Source organism: Mastigoproctus giganteus, chromosome 10 (genome assembly GCF_048544385.1).
Source record: "Mastigoproctus giganteus isolate SK-2022 chromosome 10, ASM4854438v1, whole genome shotgun sequence".
NCBI lineage: Eukaryota > Metazoa > Arthropoda > Arachnida > Uropygi > Thelyphonidae > Mastigoproctus > Mastigoproctus giganteus.
Window position 1 is genome coordinate 106,206,768 of NC_143584.1, and position 16,607 is coordinate 106,223,374.

Consider the following 16,607-nt stretch of genomic DNA (forward strand, 5'->3'; position numbering starts at 1 on the left):
ACACACCAATATGTGTCTACCTTCAAAATACACCAAAACTGTCTCAGTACAATATCTTTAGAAAAGACAGAACCCATGAAAATATCACACATGGTGGTGCAGCTGTTTCAGTAAACCCACAACATTCTTGCCAAACATGTTTTACTGAACTCTCTCCTTGAGGCAGCAGCAGTCTGTGTAGCTGCTGATATCTATATTACAATTTGTACATTCCACTTAGCTATAGCTTTCAACAAAATGTCTAGATAATCTCATAGCTCAACTGCCTACACCTTTCCTCATTCTTGGAGATTTAGATAGTCATCATACACTATGGAGCAGCAACAACAACAACATTGATCAAAGAGGAAAACTAATTGAAAAATATTTAGATGATAACAACCTTCTCCTTCTAAATGATGGGTCACCTACATGTGTTCACTTTCCTTCTGGAACTAATACTGCAATCGACTTGTCCATCTGTTCAGCAGCCTTATATCCTTCTCTAAAGTGGGCAAAAATGATCCACTGCATAGCAATCATTTTCCCATACTAATTGAATTACTAAACAAGCACTCTTATCATCCTATTAAAATTCCATAGTGGCTCACTGATAAAGCAGATTGGCAGACATATAAAATACTAGTTAAATTTGATCCAGAAATAATCCAAGAATTCCCAACTGAATAATCCAAGAATTCCCAACTGATGAAGTGGTTTAATATGTCACAAAAACAATATTACATGCAGCAGAAAAAACCATAAAAAAATCCTCTTCAAAATTGCTGATACACCCAAAAATTTGGTGGAGTGGCAAATGCTGTGCAAATAAGAAAGAGCAAAGTAAAGCCTGGAATACCTTTCGCCACAGTCCAACTACAGCTAATCTTATCCATTATAAATGTGCCAGAGCAAGGTATGTTAGACACTGTAATAAAAAGGCAACTTGGATCCGCTTTATTCAACGATCAATCAAGAAATTCTTACGCATAAAATTTGGAAAATAATCAGAAAAATGAGTGGTAAACATCAGACGACTCCTGTGCCTATCATGGAATGGAAGGGAAGGGACAGAACTTTTCTGATGCTGCTCGAATTGCCAACATCCTAGGGGAAACCTTTGCCAAAGCATCAGCAACAGAAAAGTTACACAAAACCTTCAGAAGATTTAAAATCAGTACAGAAAAACAAAAATTAAACTTTTTGCCAAAACGGAATGAACAATACAACCTACCATTTACTATTCATGCAGTGCTGTAGGACCAGATAATATTCACTACTTAATGATACAGGAACTAAGTACTGAATCACTGCTGTCACTCCTTGATCTGTTCAATAGAATTTACCTAGAAGATACATTCCTGTTTGGGTCTCTTCCTTAAACCAGGAAGAGACCCAACAAACCCCAATTGCTATAGACCCATTGCCTCTGCAAAATTATTGAGATGATAAGTCGTTAACTGATATGGTACCTAGAAAACTTTAATCTCCTACATAATCTGAAAAAACAGCTCAACACTAGATATACTAGTAATACTTGAGAACTCCATCCAAAATGCATTCCTTAGATCGGAACATCATGTTATGGTGTGTTTTGATATCAGTATGGCTTACTATTCCACACAGATGTATGGAATACTCTGCAAATTACATCACCATGGATGGACTTCAAGGTCATCTCCCGATTTTCATCCAGAACTTCCTGTACAAACACACAATCTGGTTTTGGTTGATTCTCCCTTACATTCAACCATCCAGTCAAACACTTTTCAATCACTCTCCATGTTGAATATATCACCTGATTTATCTCGTTTCTTAGAAAATGAAGCAAATATTTCAGAACTTTTATTGTATCTAAAACCTATTGGCTTGTACAGGAGTATATGATTTAACATCTTTAACTATATGTTGCTTGTAAATAAACAAAGAACAGACACAATTTGGCCTCAGTAGCCTTTGTGTCATTAAACCCAATACCAACAACAACAAACACACATTTCAGGAGGCGCCTCCATAGCCACGTGGGCAGGAGCAGCAGTGCATAGCACACACTTCTTGATTAGACCGGGGTTCAAGCCCGTGACCACCAAATACAGAGGATGCAGAAAGGTCAGGGAATGACCACCGCATATCCACGGAGCAATATGGCCTTAGTTACTAATGCTCCTAAAAAACCAAATAACAACAACAACATTTCAAGTTTGATTTAAAACTTCATTATCCCAAGTAATCTTACAAGAAGGAATCCCCCCAAGTCAGTGCTACACTTTTTATAATTGCAATAAGCACTATTTGTAAATGACCTTAGCATTTCATGTCTTGCAAAAAACATGAATACTCTTGAAAGACAAGGGGCAGTAACTAAGATGGACGCAAACTAATGGATTTCAACTTTGTCCGCAAAAAACATTGTGCATCCATTTTTGCCGCTAACGTAAACTTCACCAACATCCGGAACTACAATTGAATGGCCAACCAATAACAATTCATCCCAGCATACGGTTCTTAGGAATTACATTAAATCATAAACTTACCTTTTTTAGAACATATCAAAAAATTAAGAACATTCTGTCAGCAGAAACTAAATATAATCCGAATACTCTCAGCAACTAAGTGGGGAGCTGATTGCTTTACTTGTTACGATTATACAGAGCCTTAATAAGATCGAAGCTTGATTATGTAGCACCAGTGTATAGCTCAGCAAGACCTAGTGTCCTCTGCTAGCTTGACCCTATCCATCATAGTGCAATACACATTGCCATAGGAGCATGTCTCCAATACATAGTCTTTATGCTGAAGCGCATGAATCCACCCCTCTCTCTCTCTCTCTCTCTCTCTCTCTCTCTCTCTCTCTCTCTCTCTCTCTTTATCAGAAGACAACTTATATTATTCTATGCATATAAAATTAGATCTATGAACACCCAAACTGGCAGATACTTCCCCCCCCACCCAGCACAGCATGTTATACCAAAACTGCTCTTCCACTAACCAACCATTAGGTATGTGAATAAAACACCTTTCCAAAGAACTTAATCTGACTTTTAATAATGTTGCAAATACCATTCCCCTTTGCCATGCTCCTTGGGACATTACTGCAGCTTCATACGATTTATACCTTCATCAATGGAATAAATCTGCATTACATAAAGAAAATTTCTTGCGACTATATCATGCAGTATCCCCAACTTCGTCGTTGTGCATACAGACAGATCAAAGAATGAGGCCCATGTTGGAATTGCCGCAGTTTTTCCAAATGTCACATTGGCCTATAAATTGTCAAATGAGTTCAGTATATTTTCTGCCATACTAATGGCAATTCAGGTTGCACTGAAGTATATCAAGTCCTCTGATATTGAAAACAGTATAATTTTCACATTCTTTAAGTGCACTTCAAGCCCTGAAAAACATCACCCACCCAGTCTTAAAGGAAATATCCACCTCTTTGCATACTTTATCTGAACTTGGAAAAAGCATACATCCCTGCTGCGTCCCAGGACATATGGGAATTCCAGGAAATGAATTAGCCGACAATGCTGCAAAATCGGCCATCTTACCACACGATAACAATTGGAAAGTCCCATATGAAGACTATAAATCAATAATCCAGAAATAATGCATGTATCAGTGGCAATTACCATGGCAAAATCAACCTAACAATAAGCTTCAACGTATAAAGCCACATCTTGAGCATTGGCCTTCAAGCTTCAGTTCAATTTGAGAACAGGATGTAATATTGGCTCGTTTACGAATAGGTCACACAAGTATCACTCATGGTTATCTTTTAAGAGTGTCATAACTGTAACACAGTGCTTTCAGTGAAACATATCCTTGTTGAATGTATAAAATATGTAAGAGAATGCCAGAATCTCTTCACTCTAGCCACAACAGAAGACCCTCTTACACTTACTTCACTTTTGGGCAATAAAACATATGTCTCAAGCATTTTTACCTTTCTCAAAATGATTAATATATACCACCTCCTTTAACTAACTTTGTGATATTAGTTTTGCAATTCTCTATCTAATAAGAAATAGCATATACAGGGTGTCTCAAAAATATTGGTACAAACGCTTAGGGGAGGTAGGTAACACCTAAAGGAATGTGAATAACATAGGAACCCATAACCAGAAACGTCACGAGAAAGTAGTAGCAGAGGCACAAGAAGCAGAAATGACACAAGACAGTAATTAATGGCAAACATTTATTTGACATAATATTAACAATGGAGTATGAGATGGATGCATTTCATGATGTTACAACAGAAGCTCGAAGGTTCCACCATGAGACGTGATGCATGCGTGACACCAACGCAGCATGGATTGGCAGACACAGTCAAATACACCTGGAGTTTCTTTGACAGTAGCAGCAGTGCAGACGAGTCTTGCCACGAGATCCATTTCCGTCTCCACAGGCGATTCATACATGATAGATTTGAGGGCCCCACAGAAAAAAATCAAGGCTTGATAAATCAGGTGAGCATGGGGGCCAGGCAACGGGTTCACCACGGCCAATCCATCGATGCCCAAAACGCCTGTTCAAATGGTCACGAACACACCTTCCATAATGGGCAGGCACCCCGTCATGGTGAAACCAAATGTTGCATCTCACATTTGCTGGAACATCGTCAAGTAACCCTGGTAGAACTTGTTCAAGAAAGATCCGATATTTAGCGGAGTTCGTGCGGGATGGTAACAGATATGGGCCGACTAAGCAGTCACCGACCATACCTGCCCACACATTTATTGCGAAGTGGTGTTGTGCCGCATGGGGGTGCACACCGTGTGGGTTGTCGTGATCCCACACATGAGCATTGTGCTGATTGAATAAGCCTTCCCGAGTGAAATAAGCCTCATCCGTGAACAAAACATAGGCTGGAAAATTCAAGTCTTGAACACTTTCTTGGAGAAACCACTGTGCAAAAGCCACACATGCAGGATGATCTTGGGGGAGCAGTAACTGAACCCTTTGGAGAAGGTAAGGAATCGTTGTGCCAGACACACTGTACACTGCAACAAGACACTCCTAAGGCAGCGGCAACGGCACGTGTGCTGGTAGTAGGATTATTCTGGACAGCATTCAAGACACTTTCTTCCATGGCGGGAGTTCACGCCGAATGTGGTCTGCCCGCACTACTCCTGTTACCTCTAAATGACCCATAATCGCACGTATTTTGGTGCACACATGCAAACAGTGGTCCGTTACATGTCTGTCTGGGAAGCATCCATAAATTCGTTCAGCGGGCCGTCCATTGCCCTCTGCTAATCCATACACTAGGTGCATGTGTGCCAGCTCACAGTTCGTATATCGATGCATGCTCTTCATGCGGCGACTACTGCTTGAATGAGTAAACCAGAAATTTTCCCTCTCGCGAACTGATGAACAGCGCTGTCTACCGACTTACGGTGACATTTCCAGTTATGGGTTCATATGCGACTCACATTCCTTTAGATGTTACCTACCTCCCCTAAACGTTTGTACCAATATTTTTGAGACACCCTGTATACTTACCATACTTATGCCGAACTATAGCCATAGTTGTCGATGCACTTAATAAATCTCTAAATAAGCAAGCAAACAAATAACAAAAGTGGAAAATGAAAAAGACCTGGGGGTAATTGTGCAGTTTTCAGAGCAGTGCAGACAGGCTGCCAGAGAAGCTAATAGAGTCTTGTCAGTAATATATGGGAACTTTGCTAGCAGGGATAAGGAAGTGATTATCCCTTTGTATAAGGCAATGGTCAGGCCACACATTAAGTACTGCATACAGGTCTGGAGGCCTTATTTTAGTAAGGAGCTGCTGGAACGAGTACAGAGAAGGGCAACAAGATTGGTGAGGGGAATAACGGGTTGCTCTTACCATGAAAGGCTTAAGTTCTGCAAATTGTGCTATCTGGAGACTAGGCACTTGTGAGGTGTATAAGACTTTGAATGGTTTGAGCAAGCTCAGTGCTGATTGGATTCTTCCTCTTGCTCAGTTCTTTTCTTTCTTTTTGTTAGTTTTTGGCGCATCAGCTTCTGTGGCCATAATGCACCTCCCAAGGTTTTTGCATTTTACTGTGACCCAAGCCCGAGGCTGGATTCGAACCCACAACCTTTGGGTTGCCAGGCAGGCACTTTACCCTCCTGGCTAGCCCGGTTGGCTCTCTTGCTCAGATTACACACCTGAGGTTGCATAAATTCAAATTGAGGAAAGACAATTGTAGAATAGATGTGCAGAAATTTGCCTTTAGCCAGTGGGTGGTTGATTGCTGAAACAAACTTCCATCTGTCGTTGTGGAAGTTGATAGCTTAAATAAATTCAAAGAAGAATTGGACAAACCTTTGGAGCGAATGGATGGGTGACACAGGAAGTTTTTTTGGTTGATGCCGTATAAGCTTGCTTCCTTGCATCATATGCCTCTACGACAGCTATTGCTAAATACCTAAATGAAAATAGGTGACAAGGTTTGAAATGCCTGCATTCCCTATAGTAAGTTTTTGATGTGAGTGAGCTCCTTTGTGAAATTTTTAAAAAATGAAACTGTACATAAAGCTTTTAAATATTAATTTATTCTCATTTTGACTTGCTTTCCCGGCATTAAAGTTAATTGGCAAAAATCAAACCAGAATTTTTAAAAAATAAATTTTTTTTTTTTTTTGAAGTAATAATATTTTCTACATCTATGTACATATTCGCTTAATTTGACCTCATCAACTTCTGGATCCGAGTTCCAGAGAATTGCTTCAATTTCACCTTTTGTAAGCCAAAATTAGACAACTGCAATGCCCTCCCGTGAAAACTACTTTCATGCTGCCATCTTAAAATGGTTTACTATTACATGGAAACACAGACAAGAAATGGCAGAATGTACTTGATAAATTTTAAGACAATTTATATATAATCTTCCCCATTAATTTCACAAATATATATGGTTCCAATCTCAGTGAATCCATTTCCACATATCAATTTACAAAGCCCCACCATTTTTCTAGCAGTCTCAGTTATCATTTACTTTGACAGTCACTCTACGATTCCTTTTGGCTTAAAATCTGTCGCCCCCATTTGGTAAAGTTCATTTGTTGCTTCTATCGTTCTTCCAACTCCATCAAAAACTCGGAACTCTTTGACTTCCTTTCTCCAATGTAACTTTCCTAACAGTGAGGTAATTTTAATGCAAATGACCTTACACATTTATCTTGTTCATTTATCTGCTAGGATACTAGACAATCCTACCAAACAACCTTGAGTGGATGTTTGGTAGGTTCCAAGAGTGATTTATCAGATAAATGACAGCAAATTTTTGTAGAGAAATAGGTACTTAATGAAAACTGTTCTTTCAGCATGTTTAGATTTGATCTTATGGTGTAGCAAGAGAGCTTTGTAAATAAAGTCCTTTGTACAGGATCCTGAGCTGGATATCATCATTCTTCAGATTTTTTTTTGGCTGGTGCAGCATAAGCTTTAGACTTCCTTGCACCATATAGCTAATAATAAGTCACCAGTTTTTTTAAACACTGCAAATTCTTGCTTCATTGATCTCATCTTTTTAATATAGCTTGTTTCTCTATAACTGGTTCTTCATCCAAATTTGGCTAATTTTTCGATTCCAAGTGTTGATAAAGTGAACTTAAAAGATTAGTAGCCAAAGTTAAACCTGCTTTGGAGAGAATATTTATAGGATCAAGTAAACACTTTGACAATTCTATAAATTTTTATTTTCACAATCTTTCAATTGAGTTCATATCAGATCCAATTTGAGTCTCTTTTTTTTCTAAAAAATTTAATACCTTGAGCAGTAAAAATATTTCCATCATTGCAACTTAAGAATTTCAACAGCAGCACTTACAGGTAATGAAGTGGTTTTGACAATATTTCAAAATCAACATTTTTGATCAATTTCAATGCATTTAAATCTTTTAAAGTGTTGATTACATGAATTTTTTACATCAAAAATTTAACCGAACATTAGCTCCATCTTGTTTTGACATTTAATGCTACTCAACTTCTTTCTTAACATGTCTTTTATTTTACTTTGAAGGAAACTGGTTTTAGCAATTTTTTACCATATATCAGTTTTTATGAATTTTTAAACTGCCATCAGCTTCAATGTAATCAAGATTATCAGCAACACCTTCATTATCTATCTCTTCAATGTTAATTTCTAATAGTTTTTGCTTTTTATAAAAAAGTATCACAAACAGCTAAATGAATAGTGTCATTTATACATATTTGAGGTTCAGCTGGACATTCTCATCTATATTTTTTCATAATTTGGGGCCCATCGTGCATTATTCCAACAATATAATTTTAAAACTCAATCCAAAACTATCTAAATGTTTTATTTTTTTGTTGTTGTTGTTGTTGGCGCATCAGCTTCTGTGGCCATAATGCACCTCCCAAAGTTTTTGCATTTTACTCTGATCCAAGCCCGAGACGGGATTCGAATCCGCAACCTTTGGGTTGCTAGGCAGGCACTTTACCCACCTGGCTAGCCCGTCGGTACGTTTTTCATCTTCAAGCATTATATCAGATTTTTGCAGATTAGGTTCCTACAATACAAACTAAACCAAGTTTAAACTATAAATCATTTGCTCTATGAAAGTTGATATTCAGATACCAACAATGTCTCAAACTTGTCCGTTCGGCAAAGGTAAAGAAAGCCTGCACGAGAAGCACGCAAAAGTTCGATGAAACTTACTGGTAAAAGTACTTTGCCATAATGGCATTTGTATTGTTGCTTGCTCAGTAAACATACAGTGGGTGTTATCGGTCAGGAGTAGAAATTGAATCCCATGGAGATTGAAACCCTCCAGAAGTGGAGGGGGTAACCTGAATCTTTTTTTCTTTAGAATCACTGGTAGACTAGTGGATAAATTGTTTATTAAGAAAAAAAAAGGCAAAGGAAGCCCACACGAGAAGCACGGCAAACTTCGAAAAAGTTTACCTGTGAAACTACGCTACGAACATTTTTTACAACTCCAGAACTTCCAATATGACTCTGTTCGTGATTCAATTAGTTAATTCAATTAGTGATTCTAAAGAAAAAGGTCAGGTTACCCCCCCCCCCCACTTCGGGAGGGTTTCAAGCTCCCATAGAATTCAACTTCTACTCCAGACCAATAACACCCACCGTCTGTTTACCGAGCAAGCAACAATACAAATGCCGATACGGCAAAGTACTTTTACTGGTAAATTTCATCGAACTTTTGTGTGCTTCTTGTGCATGCAGGCTTTCTTTACCTTAGTCATCCATTCATGTAACGTAATGCTGAATAAAGATTGCAATTTTAATAACTATATAATTTTAATGAAAACCTTGACCATTTAATCATTTATCAAACACACAATTTTTTTTTTTTGCACAGTTAGTAAGTGCACTTCACACAAAGTTGGAGCAATGATCGGAAATTGAAATTACAAATTAATAATTAAAATAGAATATAAAATATACATATTATATTATTAATATTATTTTATAACCTGAAAACTGCAGTTATACAGTTTGGATATATCTGATTCAGAAACCCTGCGCTCCCATTCTTTATTGCCTTTTTACCTTATTTCACTGGTGTCTTTCTTTCTGCTTGGAAATGTGCTGATATTTAGCCAGTTCCTAAAATGAGTGATAAGTCCACCTTCCCAGTTTTCACTCCATCATACTATTTCTATTCTTGGCTTAAGATACTTATCTTTGGAAAAATATGTTTAAATTCAAACAGCTGCTCTCGAAATTTCTCAGACTTTTGATTACATTTAGCCTAAAGGTTTCCCAAACAAGTACCTATCTTATGAATTGCCAATCTTTTTACCATTGGGCATGCATCCAGTTTTTTCTCTGACCACTCAGTGCATATGATGGTAAATGGCTCTCTGTTGCCTAATTTCTCCACTAATGCTGATGTTTCCTAAGTTCAGTTCTTTTTCCCCACTTTTTTTCAAAATTTTTATGTTAATAATGTTGTTCCACTTTAATCATGTAATTCTCTAGTGGAAACCCTGCCCATAGTTTTGCTTATTGAAAGCACACTATATTCCACCTTCCAGTTTCAAAAGCCTTGTCCTACACAAACATCTTCAACATCTCTAATATCCACCACCAATTCCTTAAATGCCTGATCTCCAGGGAGTTATCCAGTGGAAGGAAATCTTAATTAATTTCAATCTTTCTAGGCCCCGAGTGCCAAGCGTTTCTAGTGATCAGGCGATATCTCTGCGATTATAAAGCGATTTCTAAAGTGATAGTGATACACGTTTATAGAGTTTAAAGAAAATTCTCTATTGTACATATATATATATAGTTGCTGAAAAGTACCAGCACAAAGAATCCTAAGAAAGGAAAGACACCTTTCTTTTATTTATTTTCTAGTTTACTAACTACTAATCAACTTCCGCTTGGTCACTAGGTGGCACCGCTCCTGCCTCCCCGTGGCGGGGCCGGAAACCTGGGAGGAAAAGCTCTCACTCCCAGGGCTAAAAGGAGCAAACATGAATGATCCAAACATCACAACCACAGATCCCAAAGATCCGACTCCTTTGAGTCGGAAAAATGAGGATAATGAGACAAATGTTACCAAAAGACAAAAAAAGGAGATAACATCGCTTCATGCACCTACCTTTCTAGTCCTCCACTCAACATCAGAACAGCCATTGGGAAAACTGTCGCCATTTGTAATACAAAAATGCCTAGAAAGTGTAGCTGGAACACCAAAAAATGTCAAGAGACTGAAATCAGGCGACATTTTAGTCGAGACAGCCAGTGCCAAACATGCAGAAAGACTGCTTCAGATGAGAACTTTTGGAGGGATCCCAGTAGCAGTCTCTCCCCATAACAGCCTAAACACATCAAAAGGAGTAATTTCTGAATGGGACCTTATTAGTGTCTCAGAAGAAGAAATTAAAAATGAGCTAGAAGATCAAGGCGTCATTGCGGTGAGAAGGATTAATGTTACTAGAGATGGTATACTTACTCCAACTAGAAATTTGATACTGACCTTTAACACTCCCAAACCACCTACATCGGTAAAGGCCGGGTACCTAAATTGTAACATCAGACCATACATTCCGAATCCTCTCCGCTGCTTTAAATGCCAAAAGTATGGTCATTCACAAATGGCATGCCGTGGAGTCCCTATCTGTTCCAACTGTGGATCTCAAGATCATACCAATCAGAACTGTCCAGCCGAGCAACCAAAGTGTCCAAATTGTAAGGGGGATCATTCCGCCTATTCTAAGAACTGCGAATTCTGGAAAAGAGAAAAGCAGATTCAACGATATAAAGTAGAACACTCCGTAACATACCAAGAAGCTAAGAGAACTGTACTCCCGACTATTTTAAACAGACCTTCCTATGCACAGGTCATAAAGAAATGGCGTACAATAGAGACGCAAACAGATTTCACGATTCCCCCAAAGAAGTCTATTTCAGACTGGGCACGAGGTCTACTTCTCACATCCCAGCCAAAACAAAAAGAGAAAGTCACAAACACACCACTATCTGTACCTCCGAATGCAAAACACACAGAAACAAAAGCCACAGAAAAACGTAATGTCATAAGCCAGAAGCCAACAGAACAAATGGATACAGAATTGACCAATCAAGCAGAGGAATCAGTACTAGAGATTTTTGCGGAAGAAGAGATGGATACCGGCAAACCATATTTTCCAAAGGAAAAACATAAACTTGAAAAGCTTAAAGCAACAGCTAAGAAACAGTCTGACACTTTCTCGAAAACCAAATAATGGGGATTATAATCCAATGGAACTGCAGAGGTTTCCGCACTAATATACATGATATATATGATCTGATTGCACAGCATACCCCGCTGTGTCTTTGCCTGCAAGAAACGTATCTCAGACCTCAAGACTCTCCCACAGTAAAGAACTATATCACATACCGTAAAGACAGAGTAACAGGTGGCACGACCCATGGTGGTGTGGCAATTTTGGTAAAATCACACATTCCTTCCCAAGTTCTTCCACTAAACACAACCCTTGAGGCGGTTGCAGTACGCATAGCCATTAAATCTCTCATAACCATTATAACAATTTACGTTCCCCCAAACCAAGAATTACAACAACAAGACTTGGAAGATATATTAACTCAGTTACCTCCACCCTACTGTATACTGGGAGACCTCAATGGACACAGTCCTATGTGGGGAAACACAGCCATAGACCGGAGAGGAAAACAGATCGAAAAATGGATAGAACAGAATGACTTAACCCTGTTGAATGATGGCACACATACATACATGCATCTTCCATCGGGAAACAGCACAGCTATTGACCTATCATTATGCTCTCCAACATTATTTCCAATACTTGATTGGTCTGTACACAGAGATCCTCTCAGCAGCGATCACTATCCAATAATCATTTCCATGATATCAGGAACCACATGTCAGTCACGTAGAAATCCCAAATGGAAAGTAAATGAAGCAGATTGGGAACAGTATAAATCCATTGTAAAATTAGATGCAGATATTATCAAGCAAAAGCCTTTAGATGCAGCAGTACAATATGTAACAAATAAACTAATCCAAGCTGCTGAGCAGACTATTCCAAAAACATCACCACACCTTCCAAGACATCCAAAACCATGGTGGAATGAAGAATGTTCACACGCTAAAAGAGAGAGAATTAAAACCTGGAATAATTTCCGAAGATGTCCCACTACAGAGAACCTAGTATTATTCAAAAAGGCACGAGCGCGAGCCAGGTACGTTAGAAGAGCCAGTAGCAAAGCATCCTGGATAAAATTTGCATCCACTTTAACAAGTCCCACACCATCTCAAACTGTCTGGAATAAAATCAGAAAAATGAATGGCAGATACCAGATTAATCCACCCCCAATCCTAAACTGGAATGGACAAATCACCGCACAGCCTTCAGAAATAGCCAATGCACTGGGTGAAACCTTTGCCAAAACATCAGCAACCACATCATATACTCCTAATTTTCAAACATACAAGGCAAGAATAGAAAAACACAAACTGAATTTTTCCACAAGAAATGACGAACAGTACAACCTTCCGTTAACTTTCCATGAATTAAAAACAGCTCTGTCGCAGACAAAGCAAAGCGCTGTAGGACCAGACCAAATTCACTACATGATGATAAAGGAACTTGACCACCAATCCCAAATGGCATTACTTGAACTGTTCAACAAAATCTTTCTAGAAAACCAGTTTCCACATAGTTGGCATCATGCAATAATTCTGGCCTTCCCAAAACCGGGAAAGGATCTTTCCAATCCACGCAACTACCGTCCAATTGCTTTAACAAGTTGCCTAGGCAAAGTTATGGAAAAAATCATCAACGCTCGTTTAATGTGGTATCTGAACAGTAATAATCTTCTCGACCCGGCACAGCATGGTTTCAGGAAAAATCGCTCAACACTAGACCTACTTATAAAACTAGAAAACAGTATACGGAATGCCTTCATCCGCAAGGAACATCACGTCATGATCTGCTTTGATATAGAAAAAGCTTACGATACGGCATGGCGTTATGGAATCCTACAAAACCTACACCTCCTTGGTTTACGTGGACATCTTCCTAAATATATCCAAAATTTCTTGCAACACAGGACATTCCAAGTTAGGCTGCAGACAATCCTTTCAAAGGTTTTCATCCAAGAAGAAGGAGTGCCTCAGGGGTCTGTGCTTAGCACTACCCTGTTCGCTATTAAAATAAATACAATAACCGAGCACATTCCAAGAATCGTTGACGCTGCTTTATACGTTGACGATTTCAGCATTTCCTATCACTCTCAGAATATGCGAAGTATAGAACGTCAGCTACAAGGAACAATAAACAAAATAAGCAAATGGGCTCAAACAAATGGCTTCCGGATTTCCACACAAAAAACTGCGTGTATACACTTCTGTAGAAAACGAAACCTACACCCTGATCCCGAATTGAAACTTGACGGACATATTATCCCAGTAATACCAAGCATAAGATTCTTAGGACTTCTTTTGGATAAGAAACTAACATTCCTTGATCACATTAAACAACTCAGGCTTTCTTGCTTAAAGAAATTAAACATTCTCAAAGTTCTTTCCGCAACAACTTGGGGAGCAGATCGATATACACTTCTCAAACTTTATCGATCTATAGTTCGTGCTAAACTAGATTATGGAGCAGCTGTTTACGACTCGGCTAAACCAAGTGCTTTGAGATGGTTAGACCCCATACACCACAGTGCACTCCGTATAGCACTCGGCGCTTTTCGAACTTCACCTGTACAAAGCCTTTATGCAGAAGCCCATGAACCTTCATTACAGCTTAGACGACAGAACTTGTTATTGCACTATGCCGTCAAGATAAAATCTATCAGTGATCATCCAAATAGAGACTTTCTGTTTTCATATAACTGGGAAAACATATACCAAGCCCATCCACGGATGAATCGACCTGCCAACATCCGTCTGAAAGATTTACTGCTAAGCCGAGAGCTTGATTATGACAACGTGGCTACTGCAATTGCACAGACCATTCCACCATGGTGCATAGTTCAACCCATATATGATATGTATTTTCAAACCTGGGGGAAAAGCACTCTATCCAGAAAAAACTACCAGCAGTTATATGCAGCATACAAAGAACAATATCCAAATCACACTTTCATATATACAGATGGGTCTAAATCAGAGACTTGTGCAGGAGCTGCAATTCATTTTGAGGATCGTACCTTCATCCAACAACTCCCAAAAGAATGCAGTATTTTTACTGCTGAATTACAAGCCATTTCAATGGCTATAAACCACATCAAACATAAACAGATAGCAAACAGCATTATTTTCACGGACTCGCTTAGCTCTGTTACTGCCTTGCAGAACGCAAATACCAAAGGACATCCAATCCTACAACATATCCAATTTTCAGTATCAAAGGTATTACAAAGAAAGCACAATATCAGATTCTGCTGGATCCCAGGCCACACAGGAATAACTGGAAACGAAAGAGCAGACAAAGCAGCAAAAGAAGCTTCCACATCTGATTATGCCTTTCATACAATGCCATATACAGATTACAAATCCTTGATCCACCAAAGCAGTATAAAACAATGGCAAAAACACTGGCTAGATCAGACTAACAACAAACTTCGCCTAATAAAAGAAACACTTCGACCATGGTCTACTAGCTTCCGATCGAATAGACAGGAAGAAGTGATCCTCGCTCGATTGCGAATCGGGCATACACATATGACACACTGTTACCTACTCAGAGGTGAAGATCCCCCTCAATGCCAAAACTGTCAAGTTCCGCTGACTATACATCACTTCATGGTGAACTGCCCAAAATTTCATAGAGAACGTCAAAGAGCCTTTCAATCAATAATGAATAAACAAAACAATCTCATGCTTAAAACAATTTTAGATGACCGGCCAAATATAACCGAAGTTTTCTCCTTCCTCAAGTTAACTGGATACTTTCAAAACATATAAAATTAAAAGTACACCTTTTATAGAGAAACTACACAATATATATAGCAAAGTCTTGGTTCTGCCATAAACCACAAGTAAAGTGAAAAAATGCTGATATACAAAACTCTCCTACCTAGGCTAGGCGCATTATAGCCTAAGCTGCTCTTGCGCCAATAGCTTTCAAATAACAAACAACAACAAACATCAATCTTTCTAAAACTCATTTCTGTCTTATTTCTTGCAAAAAAGAGTCTTCTGCTCCTTTGCTCATCTTCAATCACTTATATTTCTAAACATGGTCACATATCTCCATTAGGGATTACTCTGATTTCTAATCTCTCTCTCTCTCTCTCTTGCATAAACATGTCACAAATATTGCTTCCTCTGCATTAAAAAATCCAGGTTTTCTTTTTCACTGTTGGTTACTTCCGAACACCCTACTCATTCTGTACAAATTTAAAATGTGCCCTACCATAGAATATTGATCCCTCATCTCAGATAGTCTTCCACAACACCTCTCAAGTTTCTGGACTATTCAAAAGAGAGCAGTCAAGTTAATTAATGACCTGTCTCTTACAAAGTCTGTCTCATAAACATTTAGTTTTTGCTGCATACCTTTTCTATCAATACTTTTCATGGGCATTGTTCTTCTGAATTGGCATCTATAATTCCTCCACTCTCATCCAAGCCAGTATGAAAACATTTAAACCAGTCAGCATCCATCCACTGTAAAACTTCAAACTGACAGAACCAACTTTTCCCCTTCCTCGTGTTTCCCTTCTACTTCTGTTTCCAACAATTACAGAAATTCAAGTCTAATGTCAAGTATCTTCTCTCTGCTATCCATGCATGGTACTGTGTACTACAGGTTCTACTGCCATGTTTCAAGTTTTCATTAAAAAAAAAATAAATTAATAAAAGGGACACATTATTTGGCATATACTTGAACTGACCTTGATAAAAAATACATCTACAAACATACTCAAGAAAAGGTCAAGGATGATGAAACATAGCAAAGCTTAGCTTCATTTGCATAGCTTCTTTTCATGATTTTCACTATTATAACACTAATTACAGTATATAAAGTGAGGTTTAGAAATTTGTAAATGGAAAGAAGACTTCACCGAATTTAGGAATGGGACCACATATAGTTGTTAAATTTACAGATTGGGAAGTTTTCAGGTCAGCTTGTTGCATTGGTATGACCGTTAGTGTAC

The 16,607-nt window shown here is 38.5% G+C and overlaps 1 protein-coding gene across 2 annotated transcripts in view; it reads left to right on the forward strand.

Moving 5' to 3' along the window:
• Positions 1 to 16,607, forward strand: part of LOC150079203 (ephrin type-B receptor 1-B-like) — a 452,380-nt gene that overhangs the window by 351,133 nt on the left and 84,640 nt on the right. The gene's annotated exons all lie outside the window — the stretch shown is intronic.